This window comes from Lepisosteus oculatus, chromosome 5, assembly GCF_040954835.1.
Source record: "Lepisosteus oculatus isolate fLepOcu1 chromosome 5, fLepOcu1.hap2, whole genome shotgun sequence".
NCBI lineage: Eukaryota > Metazoa > Chordata > Actinopteri > Semionotiformes > Lepisosteidae > Lepisosteus > Lepisosteus oculatus.
The window spans coordinates 28,253,149-28,266,311 of NC_090700.1; the positions used below are offsets into that span (position 1 = coordinate 28,253,149).

At 37.2% G+C, this 13,163-nt stretch overlaps 1 protein-coding gene across 6 annotated transcripts in view; it reads left to right on the forward strand.

Annotated features, from left to right (window-relative positions):
* The window catches only part of syt2a (synaptotagmin IIa), a 186,875-nt gene that overhangs the window by 93,768 nt on the left and 79,944 nt on the right, over positions 1-13,163 (forward strand). Inside the window, exons 1-2 of one of the 6 annotated variants that reach the window (XM_015342329.2) lie at positions 3,858-4,029; positions 7,733-7,817. The exons of 3 other annotated variants lie outside the window; for them this stretch is intronic. The gene's annotated coding sequence lies outside the window, so the exon portion shown is untranslated. Of the gene's footprint in view, positions 1-3,857; positions 4,030-7,732; positions 7,818-13,163 lie in introns of those variants that run through there. 2 more of the 6 variants (XM_015342330.2, XM_015342331.2) reach the window with 2 other exon arrangements.

Below are 13,163 nucleotides of genomic sequence, written 5' to 3' on the forward strand. Positions count from 1 at the left end.
TAAAAACCAGTCAGTTCCAAAGGCAACCAAGCATGCCCAATCCATGGCACATCCTCCATCATGTTTCATAAATGAGATGGTGGGTGTGCTTAGGATCATTTGCAGCTCTCCTCCTTCTTAACACTTTTTCCTGTAACTTTGATAAAGGTTTATCTGCTTTTTGTCTGTCTTAAAAACTATGTTTCAGAACTATTGGGAGTCATCTTTCTGTTTTTTTTTGCAAATTTGCACATTGCATCTTGTAGTGTAACCCTTGTAATTCTCCTGTCAAAGTATTCTGCACACAGTGACTTGAGATGCTTTTACCGATGCACTCTGGAGATTCTCTGCAATCTCTTTGGCTGTTATTTTGGGGGTTTTTCTTCAGAGCTGTAATGATTTTTTTTTCTGTTATCAACTGCTACTGTCTTCTTTGGATGGCCTGTGCTTTGATAATTGCTTACTTCTCTAGTAGTTTCTTTTTTTTCAAGTCATTCCATATTGTTGATTTTGCGATGTCCAATCTCTCTGTGGTGGTTCTAATTGGAAGTTTCCTTGCTCTCATCTTCACACTTGCTTGCTTTTCTGTCATAGACAACTCTCTAGCCTTCATCTCAATTTAAGCCTTCTATCTCTGTCTAGAGGCGGACCAAAAAGTAAAATCCCAAGGCTGAAACTGCGCTTATACATTCATAGCTCTTTAATTTTTCACAATTAAAGCAATATGAAAACATGTGATCATTATGAAACAACTGTCAGCCTTGTGTTTCAACAGGGGGATTGGATCAAAAACATTTATTGTTCTTAAGTGGCTAAACATATAAACATATGCAAAATACTGTAATATCCAGAACCAACAGCTGAAATTCTACATTCATTAAATATATATTTCAGGGTGGTGTGGTGGCTCAGTGGCTAGCATTGCTGCCTTGCAGCACTGGGGTCCTGAGTGAAAATTCTTAACCTAGGGGACTACCTGTGTGGAGTTTGTATGTTGTCTCCTTCTTTGTGTAGGTCTCCGCCAACAGTACAAAGACATACGGTTAGGTTGATTGGCTTCTGGTAAAACTGGCCCTGGTGTGAGTGTTTGTGTATCTGTGTCTGTGCATACCCTGGTGTACTGTCTAGGGTATATCTTACGTTGCTTCTGCTGCTGCTTGGATAAAGCTGTTAGAAAATGTATGGATACATATTTCATTAGTATACACATAAATGACACATTTCACTTCACTGTCCCGGTACTAATGCTTTTCACTGAATATAGAACGTCTAATATGAGAGAGCAATATGAAACCAAGGTGATGTGGTGACAACAGTGTGTTGTAAAGGAATCAAACAGGTGTACTACTGTAAATGTCACTATGAGAAAATAATCTGTAATACTGTAAATCGTTGATTCTTCCATAAAATGCAAGAACTGTTATTACTATATTTAGTTAAAGAAATAGAAGCATCAGTATAACACCAGACCCCCTTTATGAGATGTTTGCAAGCAATAAAGGAACTGAGGAGAGCATTATATGTATACCGTACATACTGAAAGTACACAAGTACACTGCAAGTGCCTTTGTACAAATATTTGCCCCCTTCCAATGATATCCTATTTTGTTGAAATTCAAATAACATTTACATATTTTTCTAAATCAGTATTATTAACCAAACCTTTATTTTTCAAATTGATTCTTTTTTGGGGTTAAAGAAGTTATCCTGACAGATGTTGGCAAGAAAGCATATACTGTAGGTGATACTACAAAGATGCAGCAGAAGATTTGTAGTCAGAAGACACAAAAGCTTTCACCCCAGTGGCCAAGTTAAAGCTCTGATTTGAATCCATTAGAAAAACAGGCAAGACTTTAAAATTGCTGTTCATCAACTATCCCTGATTATCTTTACAGATGTTGCACAAATTGGAAAATAAGAATTGTAGGAAATTTGCACAATCTCTCTGAGAAAAGTTGGTGCTCATCCAAACAGATGTACAGTAGCTGTAATTGCTGCCAAAGGTGCTTCTACCAAGTATTGACTCAATGTGGTAAATACTTATAATGCAAGCAACATTTTCTGGTTTGCAGGGTTTGCTAATCGTCATGTTTTTTTTAATAAGTGAAAATGTTAACTTAAAAAAAATGTGTATAGAGCATTTGTAATTCAACAACATGGGGCATCATAATACTTTGCAAGGCATTATGGAATCATACATACACAACATTCTGTTTTGGAAGTAGAGGATTTTTGTATATTGCAAAACACTATCTGCTTAATCTGTTGTGCAATGCTGACACAACCTAAAATCTACGATAGTTGACAGATGTTAATAGTGCACTTGGAATAAAAGCCTTGGCATGATTAGGCAAGTTGAAAATTGAGATCCCTTTCTCAGCATGACCTACAACAAATCTCTCATGAAAATATGGGTTCAGTTTTTTTTTTATGAATCCTTCACAAAAACTCTTCTCTAAGGGCTGTGCAAGGAACGGTTTAAAGAACATGAGCAAGGTCACTGCTTCATCTTACTCAGTCAGACACTATGACCTATAAACCCTGTGTTAAACAGTTAAATGAAAGTCTACACCCTAGATTTCACAATTTCAAGCTTGGGTAAAGTCGTCAGCTGATTTGAACTAAGATTTCACAGCTTTTGACCAAACACAAACTTCAGTGATGTCCCTGTGGAAGCACCTGTAGGCTTATGGAACTTGCAGTATGTCAATAGATGAATCGATCAATAATCGATAGTTTGGACGAGCACCTCTTTACTTTCTCATTCTTCTCTTGAAGTACAGGAATTATTGCTGTAAGACAAGAAACAACTGGCGATTTCGTATTGGGCAGATATAATATGAAAAATACAAAAAAGTTAAAATTTGGCACATAAACCATTTGTAATACAGTACTTTATGAAATAATGACTATAGAGATTCTCAACTAGATTTATACAAAACACAACTAAACAGAAAGAAGCCTGACTTTTCTCTAAATTGAACCATCCTTGACACATCATGTCCCTTTGTAATTGATCTGTAATGCTGGCTGTTAAGACTGATACATGTAAAAGCTGTTGATGCTGTTTTTAAGGTTTAGAGCATTATTAGTAAAGAGCAGACACATAGAGACATGGATGACCTTTATTCTCTTCTGCAACCTCTCCAATTTTCTTCTATGTAAGCCAGTTTTATTCTGTATGTCTAGACATTGGATTGTTCTTTCAGTGTAAGTGAAAACAAATTGTATTTTATCCTGTGGGTTAAGGGGATAAAAAAAACTCAAATGCTGCAAGAACAAAAACCACAATAACCAATGACAGGGACAAATTTAATGTTCATTGTAATAGTTAAAGTGGAGGGATGAGAGTGAAATGATCACATCACTACATTAAATAACTGAAAAGAACATTATAAATGTGTAGTGAACTGGTTGAGGATGACCAGTGTGTGCACCCAGTGCCTGGCTATATAACCATTAGCAGTGCTTCAGAAATAAGTGTTGTTACTTTCTCAATGGCACATACAGTACAGTAGCTGGTTTGCTGCAGCGTATGCCTTGGAGTTGAGTAACAGCCTGTGTGTTTTTTTCTTTCTTTTCCCCTCGACTAACGCAGGTTGGAGTGTACCAGCATCAAGTCCTCGGGGGATAGTTTTGCATATTGATTCTTTAGGATTGCCCTTGAATGTTGGACCAGGGCGTAGAGTACTGCATGCAGCACTGTGTGAGCAGCATCACAAATCAGGAGGCAGAGCAAGAGAGGGAGGTACGGGGGGGATGGTGGGGGGGCAGAGAAAGAAGGGAGGAGAAACAGGAGGAGGGGGGATGTGAATCAAGAGAGAGGGGAGGCAAGTAAAGAGAGGAGGGGACTGAGAGGAGGGGGGTGTTGAGGGAGAGAGAGAGAAGGAGAGCTTGTTCTGCTGCAGTGGCAAAGAGTGAGGGAGACTGCAGTTTCTGATGCTGATGGGAGAGAGCAGGGGACATTACTACACGCTAAAATATTAACCCTAAGTGCCTCACTGTTGGATGGGTCGGCCTGTTAGAGGGAACTGGACTGAGATATCACTGGTAAGGCGACCCCACACTCCTTTCTGTTTTAACTCTTTCAGGGAAAGGGGACTGCCGCCTGCTGCCTGTTTGTTGAAAGTTATGAGCTATGAAATGTTGAGCCAATTTTTATTTATCCGGATTCCAAGTTTAGTTGGTTGAAAATCATTTTTACTGAGAAAGGAAACTTTATTCGGAGGAAATGAAAAAAAAAATTAGGTGTGATTTTGTTACATCACAGGTTTGTAAACTACTGTATGTTTTGCCTTTATATGCAAATGTTTGGATAATTCTGTAGTCTGTCTATACTGTAGATACTGTATGCATTAAGCTGTAATTGTATGTACAGTAGTATAAGCTTACAAACATAACAATATACAGTACAAAGAACATGAGCGGCAGTTTGTTTTAAAGGTACTTTATGGTAAAAGTCAACAATTATTTTCTTACTCCATAATTTTCATATGAAGAGATTTGCTGGTTTCCTTTTTGTTTAACCATTTGACTGCTAAGTACAAAACGTGACTGGAGTGAGCTATATTTTTCCATGTACTGTATGTGCATGTTTATGCTTACTGTACTATCATAGACATGTGTGATTATGTCTACTTTTTCTTTTAAAACATATGATTTGTTATGGTAGAAAAAACAAACAAATACTACACAGGACTCCAGAGTATGTCAAAAAGGTTGATGTGCTTGAAAGAATATGACTAAAGTGGTTTGGTCAAACGGAACTGAATTTAATGCACTTTGTATGTTTCACTGGAGTATACTGGTTTGCAACAGAAGTTGAAATAATGAAGACAAAGTGATTTTCAGGACATATGAGCGCCATGATTTCCAAGATGTCATTCTTGATAACATTTAATGGATTTTGATTATGATTTTGAAAGTTCAATAATGTTTGCTTATCTTGCAAGTATTTGCAGATGCATTATATACCTAGTAACCAAGCTATCAACCAATTCAGTGACAACAATTTGGTTCTTAGACGCAAACACAGGACATGAAACTGTAGATAAACCCATGTATTATAGCTGGTTTTAAGAAAACATCTAGTTTTCTATTTAGAAGAAAAACAGATTTTCTTTTCTTTGATATGCTGGTCAAAGCTACAGCTAAAAGAGGAACTTGTTTCAAAAACAGTGAATTAACCCTAATGAAAAGGGAGAGAATCAGTTGTGTCACAGCTGAAAGTAAGATTCATTGTGGTTTCCTTCTATGAAGGAGTGGAGCACCACATGAACAAGAGGACATATCCAAGGACAAATCTATTTGATACTGCTGCCACTTTTTAACAAAAACATTTGTGTACCCTGTACTTAGCATCAAGTCACATTTGCAAAGGGCATCAATGGTAATTATTTTAATAGACAATGTTAATTGGTTCGCAACCCTTGGTCACAATTGGTAGAGACTCACATTTTAATAACAGAATTTTAATTAAATAACCCTTCTTCAGGATTTTTTGTCTGTAGTTATACTAGTACTAATGCATCATATGCCCAACACACTATACTATAAGCGAGAATATGGAAACTTTTTGATCTCCTAAGAGCAGGAAAAAATCTAAACATCAGGAAAGGGGCCAATACTTATAACACTTATAAAATGATAAAATCCAATAGGAGTTGCATTTTGTTTAGACCATATGTTCTAATATATGCTTGGAACATCTACATTTATCCATCCTCTGGATATTTTAGCTCATTCTGCTTCTGTTCGTAGTGCTCAGAAGAAGTACAGTACTGCAGTTTTTAGATATCAAGTACTAATTTAGCAGCAGTTTCCTTTTTGATTATCAATAAAGGCTATATCCCTTTTTAAGCAGTTGTAATGCAGAAAAACAATACAGAGTTGGAAAAGGGTGAAAATAATATCTAAAGCTCTAAGGCTTAAATGCCAGAACAGTGTTTTACTTCTTTCAGATAATTGATGTTCCTGAGTTGACCAGCATGTCCACAGTGATATCAGTACCTACACAGAGAGAAGTCCAGGAGTTAGTTAACCTACTGTACATGAAAACTTATAGTACAAATGGTAATGTTCCATAAGCCTAAAGTAAGTTCTAGTTAATGTGCCAGTCATCTCTGTCAGTACTCTTCACTATGAAGTAAAGCCATTGGTTATACGTTTTTCCCAGGTTCTTTCCACAGTATGTATTATAGATTTTCTTTGCTTTTCCATGGTTTTTCGATTTTGATACATGGTTTCCATTGTCTGTCTATGCTTTACTGTGAAATTTTATGGGTGTTTTACTCCACTTTTCTATGTTTTTATGATGATATAACATTGTAATGGTGGGGCTACAGTTATTGCTCCTGTCTTTAGCATCATAGATAATTCTATAAAGCATCCATATCACCCTGCAACGAACTGAAGCAAAGTAGGTGTGAGCCTGGTCAATACCTGGATGGGAGATCTCCTGGGAAGATTTATGCTGGTAGAGGTGTTGATGAAGCCAGTATGGGCCCTACAGTGTGTGTGGGTCCTAATGCCCCAGTATAGTGATTGGGACATTATACTGTTAAAAAGGCGCCGTCCTTTGAGTTGATGTAAAACTGAGGTGCTGACTCTCTGTGGTCATTAAAAAAGAGTTAGAAGGGTTACCCTGGCATCCTGGCCAAATTTCCAAGGGGCCCTTAACAATTAAGGCCTCCTAATAATCCCCATTTATGAACTGACTTCATCACTCTGTTCACCTCCCCACTGATAGCTGGTGTGTGGTGAGCATACTGGCATGCTCTGGCTGCCATCGCATCATCCAGGTGGGGCTGCAAATTGGTGGTGGTGGAGGGGAGTCCCCATTACCTGTAAAGCGCTTTGAGTGGAGTGTCCAGAAAAACACTATATATATAGTGTAAGGAATTGTTATTAATTATTAATGTGTACTATGAAGTGATTGATTAAGAAACTCTACTAATAGTTCATAATATCCCTGTAAAACAGTGTTAAAGCTTTGATTTGGATCGTCTTTTACACAATAATGTGAAGCAGTCATTGTTGCATAATAAATAATTGATTTCATGGGTGAATGTTAAAAATAATCTGCTGATGGCATATATTGAATTAGACTGGAGTTGTTAAATTAAGTTAACTCACTGTATATATATCAAAAATAAATTTTCATATTTTTCTTTTCCTTATCATCCTGTGCAAGAAATTCTCTTAAAAATTTGTGGAATTGTATTTTTCAGTTTGGCAGTTTAACTCCTTTGCACTTAAGCACAAACTTGAAAAACATTTTCTGATGTCAGACCAACTAAAAGTATTTCTCGGCCATTGTCTCGGATCAATGAGCATGTTACCAAGGTTAAACTTGTTCTTCATCAGGCATGTAACCCTATTCTGTCTAATTGTCTTTTTTCTTATTCAGATGCTGCTTTGAAATAGCCTGTCTTCTAAACTGAGACAGATTGTTTCTCTCGTAGGCTCTCAAAAGGGAGATAAAAGATTATGTTAAAGCTCAATACATTTATTGTGTAATGCTTTAAAAAGCTAGGTCTTGTACATTTGGCGTATTTGATCAGAACTTTTCTGTTGCAAAGTATCCTAAAAATCTGTGTATGAAAAAAATAACTGCCCTTGCTCTAAGGATAACTCTTTGTAAATAATAATGCCTGGCAATGGAACTTTTATTAAGGTGTTTTTTTTTCCTTGCAGTGCTTTGGATCTCCAGATATTCATCCATCCATTTTCTAACCATTTTATCTAACTCAAGGTCACGAGGGAGCTGGGGACTTTTCAAGCAAGGAAGAAGTATAAGGTGGATCCCACCCTGCACAAGGACGCCAGTCCATAGCAAGGTACACACAGACACAAACACAGACACACAAACACACTCACACCAGGGCCAAATTTGCCCTGAAGCTCTATTACCTCTAACAGTTAATTAAAAAGCCAGCATATTATCCTGCAGCTCACAACTGGTAACCCACTGAAGATAAGGAGGTCTGAGCCTGGTCAGTACCTTGATGGGAGACCTCCTGGGAAAAACTAAGGTTGCTGCTGAAAGAGGTGTTAGTGGGGCCAGCAGGGGGTGTTCACTCTGTGGTCTATGTGGGTCCTAATGTCCCAGGATAGTGATGGGGACACTACAGTACACTGTAAAAAGGCACCGACCTTCTATTGAAACATAAAACCGGCATCCTGACCCTTTGTGGTCATTAAAAATCCCAGGGTGTTTCTCGAAAAGATTAGGGGTGTAATCCCAGTGTCCTGGCCAAATTTCCCATTGGCCCTTACCAATCATGGCCTCCATCTATAAATTGGCTTCTTCACTGTTTTCCTCCCCACTAATAGCTGATGTGTGATGAGTGTTCTGGCACACTATGGCTGCCGTCGCATCATCCAGGTGGGGCCGCACATTGGTGGTTGAGGGGAGTCCCCATTACCTGTAAAGTGCAAATATTTCTGGACAGTGGAGTGTCCAGAAATATTTGAAGCAATCAGAAGCAATTATCAAAAAAAAATTGTCTTTGGACTGTGGAAGTAAATCAGAGCACCCAGAAAAACCCTGCAGAAACCAAGGGAGAGCATACAAACTCCATGCAGATACTGTAGCACCCCGGGTTTAGAATTAAAGCCAGTTTCCAGCACTGCAAGGCAGTGATGCTAGTCACTGCACCGCCATGCAACCCTCCTCATATATCTTCTTATTAATTGCAGAAACACTTCTGTAAGATTTGCACAATAAATTTGATCAACAATTGTGGATGCGTCTGATGTACAGTATAATATACTAACTTTCCATGCAACATCATATGCTGAACACAAGTGTTCCAATGTTTTGTTTTCAGAGCCTCGATGGTACTGTATGTGAAATAGTCTGGTTACAGATGCAGCCATTCAAAATGGGTGAGGTATTTCGCGGCATACCCCGGTGGGCGTGTCACAGTATCACGCGGTATCACGCGGTTTCACGTGTGTCACGTGACTAACTATCCGGCGTCGCCTTGTAAAACCGCCAGGGGGAGCTTAACCTCTCATGTACAGCATTTGAGCCTTTAATTTTGAACTGTGTATTACAGCATGTTAATTATCAGTCATTAAAATGCTGGTATATTTTATGAAAGCAAGATTGCTCAGTTGGACAAAAGTACACAACCTACCTTTATCAGAAATATTTATGCATCAAAGCCTTTACTGAAGATATTACTAATAGTATTAATAATGGATGACTTTGGACAAGCTGTATACTCAAAGTATAATTTCTTCAGCACATTTGTACAAGCACTTGGAATATGTCCAAGCCATACTTTGTCAGGCATTTTGTTTTACTTCAACGGGGCATAAAAACTTCCTTGCTTTTAACAGGGCGTTTCATAATTTCTAGCTACGAAAATGATTTAAAATGCGACACCTATCATTCAACTAGAGCTTAAAATATCACAAGGAAAAATACACACCCGTATTCCATTTCTCCCTAAACATTGTAAGCTTCGAAGTCTTTAACTAACGCGATACCGGAGTCAACAAGCATACTTTTAGAATTTGATTAAAAGGGAATATAATATGGAATCGCGTATCTCCAGAATTTAAAGACCAGACAATCGCAAACTCGTTTTCAATAAAATTATTTTATTCATTCAGCAGTTTGTGAGAGGGACATCCAGCAGGGAGAGACACACACACCGGTTTTCATTGACAACATTGTTTTTTTTTCAATTCCTCTTGTCTAACAGGAATGTTTTGTTTGTGGACAGACTGTTAGACAAGAGGAAAAGACCGCCTCCTCCTACGAAGCATTTCGTTGATCCGATCACGAATTCTTTTCCAGTCGTACGCAGCAAGGGTTGAGAATCTCCGATTCACCATCGTACTAATGGTTTCCAGGAGATTGGGTTAAAAAAAACAAAAAACATACTAACAACTGTGCCATCCTACTCCTTAGTTAATACATTTTATTATTCATAAACAGTTAACATTGTTAGCAAAATATTTTGAATTATATTTAACCCTATTTTTTCTTTAGTTTTGTATTTAACTTATTATATGATAGTCAGACTTAATGTATATTTGAACAATTAAAATATATTTTTACAAGATTTTACATTAAGCACTTAAAATTAATATGGTTAATAATAGTAAACTGTAACATGCTGTAACAAGATCGGTTAAACTGCGAAGAAAATGCTTTCAGAGAAAATGTTTCAACCAAACCTGTTCCCACACACCCCGCCCCCACTACCATTAGAATATACACAAACATTTTAGCATTTCATTCTGAGCAGAAGACCCTCACACCTGAAGAGTGCTGGCTGTGACGAATTAAACCGGTTTTACAGGTTTCAATCACAGACCATGTGACATGGGACTCAGTAAACTACAGTAACACCGTATTTGATAACGCTTTAAAAACGCTATAAAATAATGTGACTTGGCACAGAACAAGTTTACAGCACAGTACAAAGATAAATGCTGACCATGACTTTAGAAGCATAAATTGCCTTACACTCAATTTAAACACAAGCTGTCTTTAGCCCTCTAAGCTTGTTCATACAGAAATGTAGAGATCTAGGCTCAGAACACACAGCTTCATTAGCGAATACATATGCAGGACAACTAGAGAAGACGTTTTACAGAGGATGGATTTTTAGAAACATCCCATCAGACATCCCATCATATTCACAACGTGAAATCTAGAAAATAATATTACGTAACCAAAATCCGCAATATGGAAACAGAACCTGTGTAATTGTTGATAGATGATGGACTCGTAACATTTTTTCAAGACGAACTACAACATTTAAAAAATGACTTGTATGTACTTGATATCTCTAATCAATCCACGGGTCCCAGCACAAAACGAAAGTAAAACGCATACCGTTTTGCGCTTCTTATTGCTCAAAAGTAATTTGACCGTATGAAATGCATAATATAAACCTAGAAACATATACGTGAGCAGTACTTAAGCACTGTAGTATCGGTGTTAAGACATACCTCTCAAATACTGTAAATCAAGTTAAAAATATCTCAAGACCGATTCTGGTCGTAATGAAACCATGCAAGGGAGTTTTTATGTCCGTTGCAGTTCTTTTGCAACATGAATATAATTATATCGTTATTAATTTCTTGAGATACGCGATTCCATATTATATTCCCTTTTAATCAAATTCTAAAAGTATGCTTGTTGACTCCGGTATCACGTTAGTTAAAGACTTCGAAGCTTACAATGTTTAGGGAGAAATGGAATACCGGTGTGTATTTTTTTCTTTAAAGTACCGAGACCAGCTATATACTGTATGTTTATGTTAAGATTTCCCTTCAGTGGTAAAATTAGATATGAATATTCAATACTTAAATGGGCACAGTTAAGACATTAAATATACATATACATATTGTATACAGTACAGTTTGCATACGGTAATATGTTTATGTTACGCGATTAAAAAATAAATAAATAAAACTGGAAGGTCCAGCACCACCATTATGTTTATATGGTTGTTTTTGTTGGTTGGTTGTTATTATGGTTATTAATAATACGATCTATAGTTGAAATCTGAGCCTAAATAAAAAGAAAAAGCAAGTGATTAGGTTTATGAGCAATCTAATTACTTATTCGTTTAAAACGCTATATAAAATAAAGTTTATTATTAATTTGCTGGACAGAGCGGTGAACATTATTATGCATAAGACAAAGATAACGATCCTGATCAGTTTAGAAATCTGTGTACGCTGTAAGGTTTTTACTTCTTAAACTTTTAAAATACACGTTTTGAGTAGAAAGAAATCTTCTTCCTGGTAGTGTGTATAGCACACCATCACGTCTTTTTTCTCCAATCAGAGGGGTGTCAGATAGTGTCAGCCAATCACCATTCTGCGTTGGGTAGCAACGGGTGACTGTTCTCAGGAGGAAGATGTAAACAGCTTAATGTTCGTGTTAAATATTTTTTTTTAATTCAATTAAACGGGCACAGTTAAGACATTAAATATACATATACATACTGTATACAGTACAGTTTGCATACGGTAATATGTTTATGTTACGCGATTAAAAAATAAATAAATAAAAATGAAAAGTCCAGCACCAGCTGGATTCAAACACACAACCTGCCAGGTGGTAGTCACGCACCTAGACCAGTAGGCTACAAGACAGCTCGCATGAACAGGCAGGCGAAACAGCCCTACACAGTCCTGCCGCAGTACACGGATATAATCATACCGTTCTTAAATTCTTTAGATACGCGATTCCATATTATATTCCCTTTTAATCAAATTCTAAAAGTATGCTTGTTGACTCCGGTATCACGTTAGTTAAAGACTTCGAAGCTTACAATGTTTAGGGAGAAATGGAATACTGGTGTGTATTTTTTTCTTTAAAGTACCAAGACCAGCCATATACTGTATGTTTACGTTCCAAAATTAATATCGTTTATGGCCTTCACACGCGTTACAGTATGCTCCTATTCTTTTTATGCTCAGCTACTAAGATTTCCCTTCAGTGGTAAAATTCAATATCTACAACGGGCACAGTAAAGACGTTTACAGTAAGTCTTTCTACGACAGACCAACGGACCACGAGTGCCCCTGTCGGTCAACCAATCACGCACCGCGGTATCGCGTGTCATCATACCTGCGGTATCTGTACTGCGGTGTCTGTACCGCACACTTTGAATGGCTGCATCTGTACGTTTTTGCACATACAATATCTATTACACACACACTATGAAGAAATGGCAGAAATAAGTATCACAGATACGGAAGTGTCATACTAGAGATGCATACACATACTCGAAACAGCATTGCTGTATATGTATACTTAATATATGTCCCCCAAAACCTGTTGCCCTACAACCACTTTTGTCATCAGAGTTCTAGAATGTTTTTCTTGCTATAACAAACACCTAACTGCTTATACCTGAAAATAGTTTTTTTTTTTTTTTATTGATAGAAGCATTTCCAGTAGATATATTGGTGGATGATTTTCTCTGTGATACTGCTGTACCAGTACAATTGTAAATTCTTTTTTATTAAGATTTGGGTTTTTGCAAAAATATCCTTTCTACAATCATTCAACCAAATCTAACTGATGTAATACAGAGGTGAAACATATTGAAAGCTGGAAACATATTAAACTTAATGTGACACACCTGTAACTTTTCTGGCTGAGGAAAAAGCTGCCTATCCACAAGGCTGACAGGATCCCATCT